The sequence below is a fragment of the Papio anubis genome, chromosome 7 (genome assembly GCF_008728515.1).
Source record: "Papio anubis isolate 15944 chromosome 7, Panubis1.0, whole genome shotgun sequence".
NCBI classification, from domain to species: Eukaryota; Metazoa; Chordata; class Mammalia; order Primates; family Cercopithecidae; genus Papio; species Papio anubis.
The window spans coordinates 36,109,343-36,120,893 of record NC_044982.1 but is presented as its reverse complement, the minus strand read 5'-3'; the positions used below and the strand labels follow the sequence as shown (position 1 = coordinate 36,120,893).

The following is an 11,551-nucleotide window of genomic DNA, read 5'->3' as shown; positions in this document are numbered from 1 at the left end:
AAATATCATTTGACCTAGCCATCCCATTGCTGGGGATATACCCAAAGGATTATAAGTCATGCTGCTATAAAGACACATGCACATGTATGTTTATTGTGGCACTATTTACAATAGCAAAGACTTGGAATCAACCCAAATGTCCATCAGTGACAGACTGGATTAAGAAAATGTGGCACATATACACCATGGAATACTATGCAGCCATAAAAAAGGATGAGTTCGTGTCCTTTGTAGGGACATGGATACAGCTGGAAACCATCATTCTCAGCAAACTGTTGCAAGAACAGAAAACCAAATACAGCATGTTCTCACTCATAGGTGGGAATTGAACAATGAGATCACTTGGACACAGGAAGGGGATCATCACACACCAGGTCCTATTGTGGGGAAGGGGCCTGAGGGAAAGCAGTAGGAGATATACCTAATGTAAATGACGAGTTAATGGGTGCAGCACACCAACATGGCACATGTATACATATGTAACAAACCTGCACGTTGTGCACATGTACCCTAGAACTTAAAGTATAATAAAATAAAAAAAAGAAAATGCAAAAAAAAAAAAAAAAAAAGAATGAAAGATTACTTGAGGAGAATGAGTTGGAGGTGTTTGTAAGACTCAAAGCAGGGAGTGCATTTAGGAGATTCTTGCAAGCTAAATAATGTCTATACTAATACAAAGAGTGGTAGCTGAAGAGAAAGACAGGATTAAAGATATTTAGGTGACAGAATCAAAAGGGAATTAGTGACTAATAAATGGGCCTGATGAGGGAGAGGGAGGAATTGAAAATGATATTAGAGATACTAGTTTATAAGATAAATATCATTAATCGGATTAGGAATAACAAGTAACAAATTAGTAGGTGAGAAAAGAGGTAGTGATTTATTTCTGAGCATGACCATGTTGTTCATGAAGTATCTGTAGGACATCCTGTTAACCAGGTTTTCTTAGGCTTTGCGCTATGGATATTTTGGGCCAGATCATTCTTTGCTGAAGATGGATGGATGTTTAATAGCATTTCTGGCTTCTACAAACTAGATGCCAATAGCTCCCCCCACCTCTCCAGCAAAACTATCCCTGGTTGAAAACCACTGCTATACACTGGTATCTATGGGAATATGAAGTCAAAGCAGAAAAGTTTCAGGAAGAAGGTATACTCAACAGCATCAAGAAAACAAGTGAGGTAAGGTAATGGCCAAGAAGCAGGCCTTGGATTTGGTAAATTGGATGCCCATAACAAGAATAATTTCTGTGGAATGGTAGGAAGGGGAAGAAGCCAGAGGAAGATATTTTCAGCAGTAAAAGGAGGTGGCATGGTGTGTAAACTGTGCTTTCAAGAAGCTTGGCTGAGAAGGAAGGCTAGAGCTAGAACCCTACGTAGAAGGGGATATGGAAATAATCATGGGGAAATGTGAATATGTTGATAGGTAATGTGAAAGACTCAAAGAGAATACCTCCAGTTTATCTTAAAATTGTTCACCTATTCATCAGTCAATCATCAGGTATTTAACACCTCATTGCAGCTCTCATTGCAGAGGATAAAGCAGTAAACAGACAAAGCCCCTGGCTTCAAGGAGCCAACAGCTCTGGTGGAAAATAAAGACCATGAACAAGTAAACAAATAAAGAAGAGCATTACAGCCTCACCCCTGTAATCCTAGCACTTTGGGAGGCCAAGATGGGAGGATCGCTTGAGCCCAGGAGCTGGAGACCAGCCTGGTCAACATAGCGAGATCCCATCTCTATTTATTATATATTAATCGTTTCAATTAATAATGAAATATAAATTAAAAAGTGTTACAGATTGTGGTAACAAAAACAAGAGAAGACAAGATAGTGAGGAAGCCACTTTGGATAGGACAGACAGGACAGGACTCTCTGAGGAAGTGATACCTGAGATGAGACCTGGATGATGAAAGCAAATCACTCATGTGAAGAGCTGGGGCACACGCATTTCAGGCAGAGGGGACCATGGACCCTACAGTGGGAAAGGGGTTGGTCTGAGAACCATAGAAAGGCCGGTGTAAGCCAGGTTGTACGAGTGAAGGATGAATGGTGGGAAAAGAGACTGGGAATGAAGGCAGGGGCCAGATGATAGAGAGCCTGGTCAATAATTTATTTTTTATTCAAAGAACATACGAAGCTATTAAAAGATTTGAAAGAGTAGAATGCCACGAAGGTATTAGTTCTGACTGGAAATTTGTTTATGGATGTCAAAAGTATTTGTTGTGCTTATTGAGCCATTTACTATGGATGAGGCACCGTGCTAAGCACTTTGATGAACTTTGATTAGTTGTTCCCTTGAAACAATTTTATGAGGCAGAAGCTATTACTCCCAATTTTTTTTTTTTTTTTTTGGTTCCCAAGTTTTATTCAAGAACTCATACAAAATATTCTGGATAAATGAAATGTAATCCTCATCTTCCTCCTCTTCTTCGTCCTGGTTAATCTGGAAGTAACGTAATTCATAACTCTCTTTGCTGTTAGCAACCACGCGCAACCAGTCACGTAGATTATTCTTCTTCAAATGTTTTTTGGTGAGATATTTCAAATGCCTTTTGGAGAAAGCACCTCAGATGTCACAGTGATCTTGTTCTTGCTCCTTTCGATGGTCACCACCCCTCCACCAAGGTTCCCAGCTTTTCCATTTACTTTGATCCTTTCTTGCAAAAGCTGCTCAAAGTTGGCAACATCCATGATTCCATCTTCTACAGGGTGGGTGCAATCAAGAGTGAACTTCAGAACCTGCTTCTTTTTTTTGCCCCCTTCGCCACAAGCTTTTTCACAGGAGCCATGGCCGCAGCCGAGTTAGAAAGTATTACTCCCATTTTTAAATGAGGAGACTGACTGAAGCAGATGAGCTAGCTTCTCACCAAACTTATTAGCTACTTGGGTATACAGCTAAGCTATATTTTCCACCACTTGCACCTGGATGGAGCTACGTAGCCAGTTCTCATCAAGGGACTGTGAATGGAAGTGATAAGTGTTACCTCCAGACCAAGATAGCGAAAAACACTGGTTCCATCTTCACCTTCTCTCTCTGTATTCACCAGCTAGATGCCAGAAAACCTAAGGTCATGGATTGAAAGTGGTGGTCATAGGGAGTTGTGGGGGTGGGGTCTCTGAATGACTGACCACAGGTGCTGAGCCACCTTGCTGACCTAAACTGGATTCAAAGCAAGAAATAAGATTTTATTGTGTTAAAACACATGCACGCACACAAAATTGCTATGTACTGTCTCCTCCATAAAATCAGTAATACTGGTATAATCTCTTTTCTGTAGGATATATTAAAATGTGTACCTGCCTCCCCTATATACAGTATGACATTTTGAGGCTTTATGATTTGGAAACTTAGATAATTTAATACATAAGTGTGAGAATGCAAGTAAAAGATAAAAAACCAAGATCTTTAGTAAGGAAGTGGGAATGATTTCTGATTGGTTAAAGATGAAATGATGCCCATGGATAATTGATCATGTGTGGTACTCATCTTCCTCTATAAGATCACCATCTAAAAAAACAGCTTTTCTTCACACATGCTCTCTTTAAATACCTGACACTATGATCCTCATTACTACATTTTTCTTTCTCTAACATTCTCTCCAATATTCTAAACTTACACATGTCATGTCATCCCATTCTGTACCTATAGAAATGTGTGTCCTGTAGGAATACCTCTATAATTGCATGTCCTGAATTCAGAAACTTTTCTAAAAAAAAAATTTCTAGACTGTAAACTCTGTGAGGACATGGTCGTGTGTGTGTTTGCCTGGTATTACTTACTTAGTCTCTGGCAGGGTGTTTTTGATATAGTAGGTGTTCAACAAATATTTGTTGAATGAACAAATTCATGTATAAATGAATGGATGATATGATGTCCCTCAGATAAATAATAAACTTCATTAATTCAATAATAAATGAAATATGAAATTGCTAATAGAAATTTATTTATGGGAAGTTATAAGAAAATTCTTAAAATCTCCCCTGATGTTAGAATAATGCCAAGTGCACGACTTTATTTATACTAATATTCTAAATAAAAACAACATGGTTATATTTTGTTTGGTGTCCTATCAAGAAACTATTTTAGCAAATGACAAATGTGTGGGGTGTTTTTTCTTCTTATTTAGTGAGGAAAAGTCCAGCTACTTCATTATACAAAGCAGAGCAGAAAATTGCCTTAGAAATACTGAGGAATTATCTCTGAAAAGTTACCTTGGAAACTCTGAGATTGGCCCCAGTGGTCTAGGAAGAGGTATGGTACCAATTTTTTTGTGATTTAAGGGTTACAAGAAAAGCTACACAACCCCTTAAGGCAAATGCCAAAACCTGACCTATGGCAGTAATTCTGAAAGCAGCTGTTCACCTTAGGAAGTGGCTGTAATCATAAACCAAAAAAATCTAATCACAAAGCTTTAACCCTAGAATCCTAAACATAGAGTACAAATAAGCTTAGTCCAAACAGAATCATCTTCCCTCAAAGAATCTTTGTGGATTTTCCTCTCGTTGCAGGATAGTTGTCAAGGGCCCATGAGATTACACAGTGCTAACTTTAAGTAAGACTCCATCAAGGCATCAAAAAGCAATAACAAAGGCAAACTAGATCATCATACTCCAGTATGTCATTAGAAAATATTTAATAACCCCCACACTCTTTGGGATGTGTATGTCCCTGAGATGCTTGGTTAATTCTGGAGCAGAGCAAAGAGAAGCATCCCAAGGAAGATGCTTGACCGCCAACTCAATACAGCAGGTAGGGGCTCAAAGTCAAATTGCTGTATCTGAAGTAACAATCCCAGCAAACCCTGAAAAGGAGGTGGCTGTGGCAATATATTGGAAATCCGCTGGTAGTTCTTGCTTTACGGTTAAGGATCTGTGGGTAGAGGATTAGACAGTTTCCTGAAGAAAAATGCAGGGAAGAAAGTAGTAATTCTGGGACCTTATCAGTAATTAAAATAGCTCAATGTATTCTCATATTCTCCTTTTAATCTGGGCTACATCTAAACCCATGTCTCCCTTTTTAATTATATTTCTTTCTTCTTTTTTTTCATGATGAATGTCACCAAAGATTTATCCAATTTGATTGTATTTTTAAAGAATGAACTTTTATCTTGATTAATTCATTCTATTGTATTTTTTCTGTTTCACTTATTTCTGTTCATTTTTTGTTCATATTTTTATTCTATTTCCTTTGGCTTTATTCTGTTGTTCTTTTTCTAATTTATTGAGATGAACATTAATCAATTAATCTTCAGCTTATATTCCTTTCTTTTCTTTTCTCTCTCTCTCTCTTTCTTTCTTTCTATTTTTTGACAGAGTCTCCCTCTCTTGTCCAGGCTGGAGTGCAGTGCAGTGGTGCAATCTCGGCTCACTGCAAGCTCCAGAATTCAAGCAATTCTCCTACCTCAGCCTCCCAAGTAGCTGGGTTACAGGTGCCCACCACCAAGCCTGGCCAATTTTTTTTGTATTTTTAGTAGAAACAGGGTTTCACCATGTTGGCCAGGCTGGTTTCGAACTCCTGACCTCAAGTGATCTGCCCCCACCCCTCCCTTTGGCCTTCCAAAGTGCTAGGATTACAGGTGTGAGCCACCATGCCTGGCCTTCTATTCATTTCTTAAGTAAGCATGTAAGGCTATAAATTTTCCCCCAAAGAAACACTTTCATTGTATACCTTAAGTATTGATGTATAGTATTTTCTTTATCATTTAGTTCTAAGTGTTTTTTTAAGTTTTGATTTTTTCTTTGATTTGTGAGTCATTTTTTAATTCCAAAGTATGTAAAATTTTAAAAATTATCTTTTTGTTATTAACTTTTTTTTTTTTTGAGACAGAGTCTCACTCCATCACAATTCTCCTGCCTCAGCCTCCCCAGTAGCTGGGACTAAAGGTGCGCACCACTACACCCAGCTAATTTTTTGTATTTTTAGTAGAGACAGGGATTCACCATGTTGGTGAGGCTGGTCTCAAACTCCTGGCCTAAGATGATCCACCTGCCTCGGCCTCCCAAAGTGCTGGGATTACAGGCACAAGCCACCATGCCCAGCCTTTATTAACTTCTAACTCAATTGCATTGTCCTCAAGGAACATGTTCTACATAATACCTATTCTTTAATTTTTGTTTAGATTTGCTTCATGCCTTATATGATCATGTGTGCTTAAGAAAGCAATGCATCCTCTAAATGCTGGATACAGAATCTGGAAGTGTTAGACACCCCAACTTCTCAATACTGTCTTTTTTCTTGGTCTCCATGGCACTACCCTCCACTAGTATTTCTGCCACCTCTCAGACTATTCCTTTTCTATTCCTTACACGGGCTTCTCTTCCTCTATTTTACCTGTAAGACCTCTAATCTTCAGACCTACCCTCATCTTTCCTATCTTCCTGCTTTTCACTCTCCTCTCTCGATTTCATTCACACTGTGGCTGCAGTTTTCATCTATGTTATCATGGCTCACAAAACAGCCTAATCTAGACCTCTCTCCTGAGCCCCAGGAACATATTTGTAACTGCATACTGGATAGCCCCAACTTGCTGTTCTGTTTCAAAGTACAAGAGATTCACTCTTACCTGTATTCTTGATCTTACTAAGAAACCTTGCCACTCCCTCTTCCTTACCTCCCTCACTAATCTAGTGCCAAGTCTTCTCAGGCTCCTGTCTCAAATCAGGCTTCTCCTCTGCATCTTCACTGCTATTCTTTCCATCCCAATGCCCATTCTGTCTTGCCTGAACATTGTTGCCAGGGTAATTTTTCTATAAATAGTGTTTTCTTGCTCTAAAAGCTTTACCAACTCTATTTTCAGCCCACAACATGAAATGTAAATGGGCCCCAACCTACTTTTCAGCATTATCTCTCAACCCCAAATCACCACTGCACACACTGAACCCCTGCAACACTGAGCTTCTCACAGATCCCCAAACTGCTTGAGATGTTTATGTCTCTGGGTCTTTGGACATCGTTCTACCTGGAAACTTGGAATGTTATTGTGTCTCTATCCTCACTCACACCCTTAACCCACACACAGGACAGCAAATGTGTATGCACACATGCATACACACAAATATACATTTATCTGAAAAATTCTACTCATGTGCAAGCAAGATTAGAATATGTAAAAAAAAAAAAAAAACTAAAAAAAAGTTTGTTATTCTGCAGATGCTGACAATTGGTGATTAATGAAATTTTAGTTGGAGACAAATAGGCGGGTAGGGGAAAGGCAGGAAACAGGAAATAACATGTCAGCAAATAGTCCCCTACTCTTCATCATTTCTCTGTTGACTTGTTAGGAAATTTTCTTAAGCCACCATAAAATATCATGTTCAATTCCACTACTTCTCAGACACCTAGCTGCCCAGGCATTTGGCTAATTGGATGAATCTATATAGCTGACTCTATATCCCAATTCACCTTCATGTTATTTTCCCCTGGGATTGGTCACCTGGTAATCCTGATCCCAGACTTGTCTTCCTAGTAATTATGTTGTTTGTATTCTCTTATAATTATCTCCTGTTGAGTTTTCCTGAAGTTTATATTTATTTCTAAACCTATAATATGTGGACATAAAGAAATATTTTATTTTCATAGGCTCATGTATGGTGTATATTTATATAAGAACATTTACAAGATATTTATTAATAGGAAGAAAATTTCTGGGTTTTTGTTCCATTTCCTGCCAGATGAAAATGACCCTTCCCCCACCAGTGTCTGTCCATGTGAGTATGGCTTTATGTGATTTTCATACATAAAGTGAGCTAATTCTTTACATTTCTGTGGGTGGCCAAGAGTAAGATTCAATGTCATTTCACAGATCAGGATTAAAAGAAGATTTTAGGCTGGGACAGTGGCTCATGCCTATAATCCCAACACTTTGGGAAGCCGAGGCAGGCGGATCACCTGAGGTCAGGAGTTTGAGACCAGCCTGGCCAATATGGTAAAACCCTGTCTGTACTAAAAAATACAAAAACTAGCCTGGTGTGGTGGTGTGTGCCTGTAATCCCAGCTACTTAGGAGGCTGAGGCAGGAGAGCCGCTTGAATCCAGAAGGCGGGCGTTGCAGTGAGCTGAGATCATGCCACTGCACTCCAGCCTGGGTGACAGAGGAAGACTCTATCTCAAAAACCAAAAAATAAAAATAAAAATTAAAAATATAGGAAGATTTTAAAACTTCACTATCAGCCAAATAAACCTTAACAGCAGGGGGAAAAAAAGGTTGAAAATAATATACTTTATAATACAGTGTCTTTTCTTGTCTCCAGTTTGTGCTATAAGTTATCTTCAAGGTATAAGCAAATGAAGAGTATCAATGTATATAATTTTTGGATATATAGTAAACCCATGTAAACAATGTAAAACCATATTGTATATGTGTTAACATTCAGGGCTTTAAAAAATATATGCTATGTACAAACCTGAAAATATTTGTCTGATTCATGGACAAATCACTCAAACAAACCATTTGCAGTCTTCATTTATTTATGCATTCAGCTCTCAGTTGTGGGCAGGTACAGAATGGCCATATAATCCAATACTGTAATACAAAGTGAAAAGTGATGTAATAGATGTTGTAATTTTATAGAATATCAGTCAACTCTAAAGCCCCCATTGGAGGTGTGGAATAATGGGGAAAGGCTTCTATTCTTAACATGCTTAAGGTTGTGTTTTAGATGAAAAAGACATACACGTACACATATATACATCAAAACAAGTAATTCATAATTTTTGTTGCAAATCTATTACTCCTCTTACCAGAAAACTATATTTTCACATAAGAATTTGTCAGATCTCAAAAGCAAGATTGGAAATCATAGTGATCATTGTATATTTTAATAAAGAATGAAAATAAATTTGACTTTGAGGTATAGTTGAAATGGAAATAAATCAGATATGAAATTAGATTGAATAAGTTCGAAGTGGTAATGAAAATAAGCCTTGTATGTATAAATTCAATAAAAGTATTTGTCTCCATACAGGCATAGCCAACATAGGTAGGAAGATTTTACAAAGGTATTATGGGGACAAGAGTTACTTTGTTTTAAAGGCGAATCTGCCATGTAACTTCTAATTAACCCTGAGTTTGGGAATGCTTCCAAAATGGCTAGCTGATGTATTACTCTTTATGTAGAAACATCTACTTATTGTAGGTTTCCTCCAAAACAACGCTTGTCGTCACAGAAATCACAGGCTGTGACGCCCAAAACTGGCTTCCAGAGCATGTATGCTTTCTTCTCAAAATATAAGCCCTGGGTCTGGGGCTTAAAGTACAATGATCTACCTATCTTGCGTATGCCCAAAACCACACTTCTGTCCGTAAGTTCCCCATAAGAAATTACCCAAAACCAACCAAGTGGATTTGTCCACCTCCTTCTTTAGTTTTTCATCTTCTTTGGCATTTAGGAGTTGCTTTGCCCTCTCAAGGAACAAGTAGAATCTTTAAATTATTTGGTGATGTTCATATTTCTTATTATTAAAGCAAAGCACTAGAAATACCTGACCAGACTCTCAGAATTCCCAAAATACAAAAGCTTGAGCCCAGATTAATAGTTCTTGACAGAGTTATACTTACAAGGGTCACTGCCACACGGCAGTTCAATACAACTTGTTCAAACCACACTCCATGAGATACAGCTGTGGTAAATATTAAGGAATAAATGAACTAGTGTTGGTAATGCTGTTACTTTGGTTATTCGATTCACCCAAGCTAATACAATTCTAGGTATAAAAGCCATTTTAATTGGGTGTGGTGGTACATGCTAGTAGTCCCAGTTACTTGGGAGACTGAGGGGAGTATTGCTTGAGTCCAGGAGTTCTAGTCTGTAGTGCCTGAAGCCCACTGGATGTCTGCACTAAGTCTGGCATCAATATGATGACCCTTGTGAGCAGGGAACAATCAGGTTGCCTGAGGAGGAGTGAACTGGCCCAGGTTGGAAACCTCTGTCAAAACTCGCCTGCTGATCAGTAGTGGGATGGCGCCTGTGAACAGCCCCTGCACCCCAGCCTGGGCAACATAACGAGACCCTGTCTCAAAAATAAATAAATTAATTAAATTAAGTTTCTTAAAGTCAGCTAAGCCAAAATATAACTGGGTTGAGAAAATGTCAGCAAAACTAGAATAATAGTTAATGTTTACATGTTAAGTACCTATGATATGCCAGGCACAGTCCTAAGTACTTTAGAAATATTGTCACATTTAATCCTCCCAATAACCTGATGTGGTAGTTACTGTTAAGTCTCCAACTTACACGTAAGAAAACAGAAACTTAGGAAAGTTAAACAAGTCACTCAATCTTACAAATGTGATCAATGGAGGAGCACAAGTGTCCAGAATCCTTACTCTTTCCCATTTTGCTGTTCTGCCTCTAACATATTGAACACAGCAACTGAAATTTGAACTAGGTATTGAAAGTTGAGTATGATTTTTCTGGTAGAGGAAAGGGAAAGGATGCTTTTCTCTGGCTGGAGGAGAGTGAGGAGCTGGTAAAGAGTCACAGAAGTGGGAGGGATTTTCTTCCAAGAGGAGCAAATACATGGTGCCTTGTGCATACAATGTGACAGTGCTGGAAGACGAGACTGGAAGGGACATTTGGGTCTAGTTTGCTAGGGCTCTTCTGCACTTAGGAATTTTGACTTGATCCTGAAGGCACTGGCTAATCAATGAAGGCTTGCATTTGGAGAATGAGAACTCAGATGTCAGGGTGGAGGGTGGATTGGATGCATATTAAGGAATAGTTCCTAATAATCCAGACGAGAGGTGATGGTGAACTAAACTAAGGCAGGAACTATCAAAGTAATAAAGATACAGACCTTGGAGGGGTAAAAGAAGATATATTCTCCCCAGCTTCCCCAGGCACACAGGTGCAAGCGCTTCAATGGGCTGCTGGGTAAATGCAAAAGTGGTAAGTGGTCACCAAGGAATGCTGTCCTGAGTTTTTCCACATCAATAATTTTTCTTGCTGTGAGTTCTTTACCAATCCAGATGGGGCATCATCACTTGTGACTTCAGAGGAAAGAGTAATTGTAAAATTCATTAAGCTTCTGAATGAAGATGTGTAATGTCTTCCAAGAAAATAATTAAACCACCATGGGGCAAAGACTCTCATCAGTATAATTTAAAGTTATGAAGTGGGTCATTGCTTAGTGTCTCAAATCTCATTTACAGATAGCTAATTCATAATCATACTCCATCTGGCTAAAATTAGTCACATTATTCTGTGAGCCAAGAAAAATATTTGTCTCATTTTAGAGGTTTTATTATACAATCAAATGTAGTCTAATGTACATCTGAATTCTTTGTTCTTCTTTTCTTCTAATATTTGCATCTCACTAAAATGAAAAGAAAATGTAGAATATATGGTATATTCAATAAAAGTTCTCAGCTGGGTATGGTGACTCATGCCTGTAATCCCAGCACTCTGGGAAACCATGGGCAGATAGCTTGAGCCCAGGAGTTGGAGACTAGCCTAGGCAACATGACGAAACCCCGTCTCCACAAATATATATATATATAATATAATTATAATATATATTATATAAGTAATATATAATTAATATATTACAC

The 11,551-nt window shown here is 38.3% G+C and overlaps 1 long non-coding RNA gene and 1 pseudogene across 1 annotated transcript in view; both read right to left on the bottom strand.

Moving 5' to 3' along the window:
- Positions 1 to 1,738: 1,738 nt before the first annotated feature.
- On the bottom strand, positions 1,739 to 3,920 carry LOC110743802 (annotated as a pseudogene).
- Positions 3,921 to 8,456: 4,536 nt separating this feature from the next.
- LOC103886346 overlaps positions 8,457 to 11,551 on the bottom strand; it is a 33,977-nt gene continuing 30,882 nt past the window's right edge. Inside the window, exon 3 of the long non-coding RNA XR_002523414.2 lies at positions 8,457 to 10,990. This is a non-coding gene — a long non-coding RNA (uncharacterized LOC103886346). The remainder of the gene's footprint in view (positions 10,991 to 11,551) is intronic.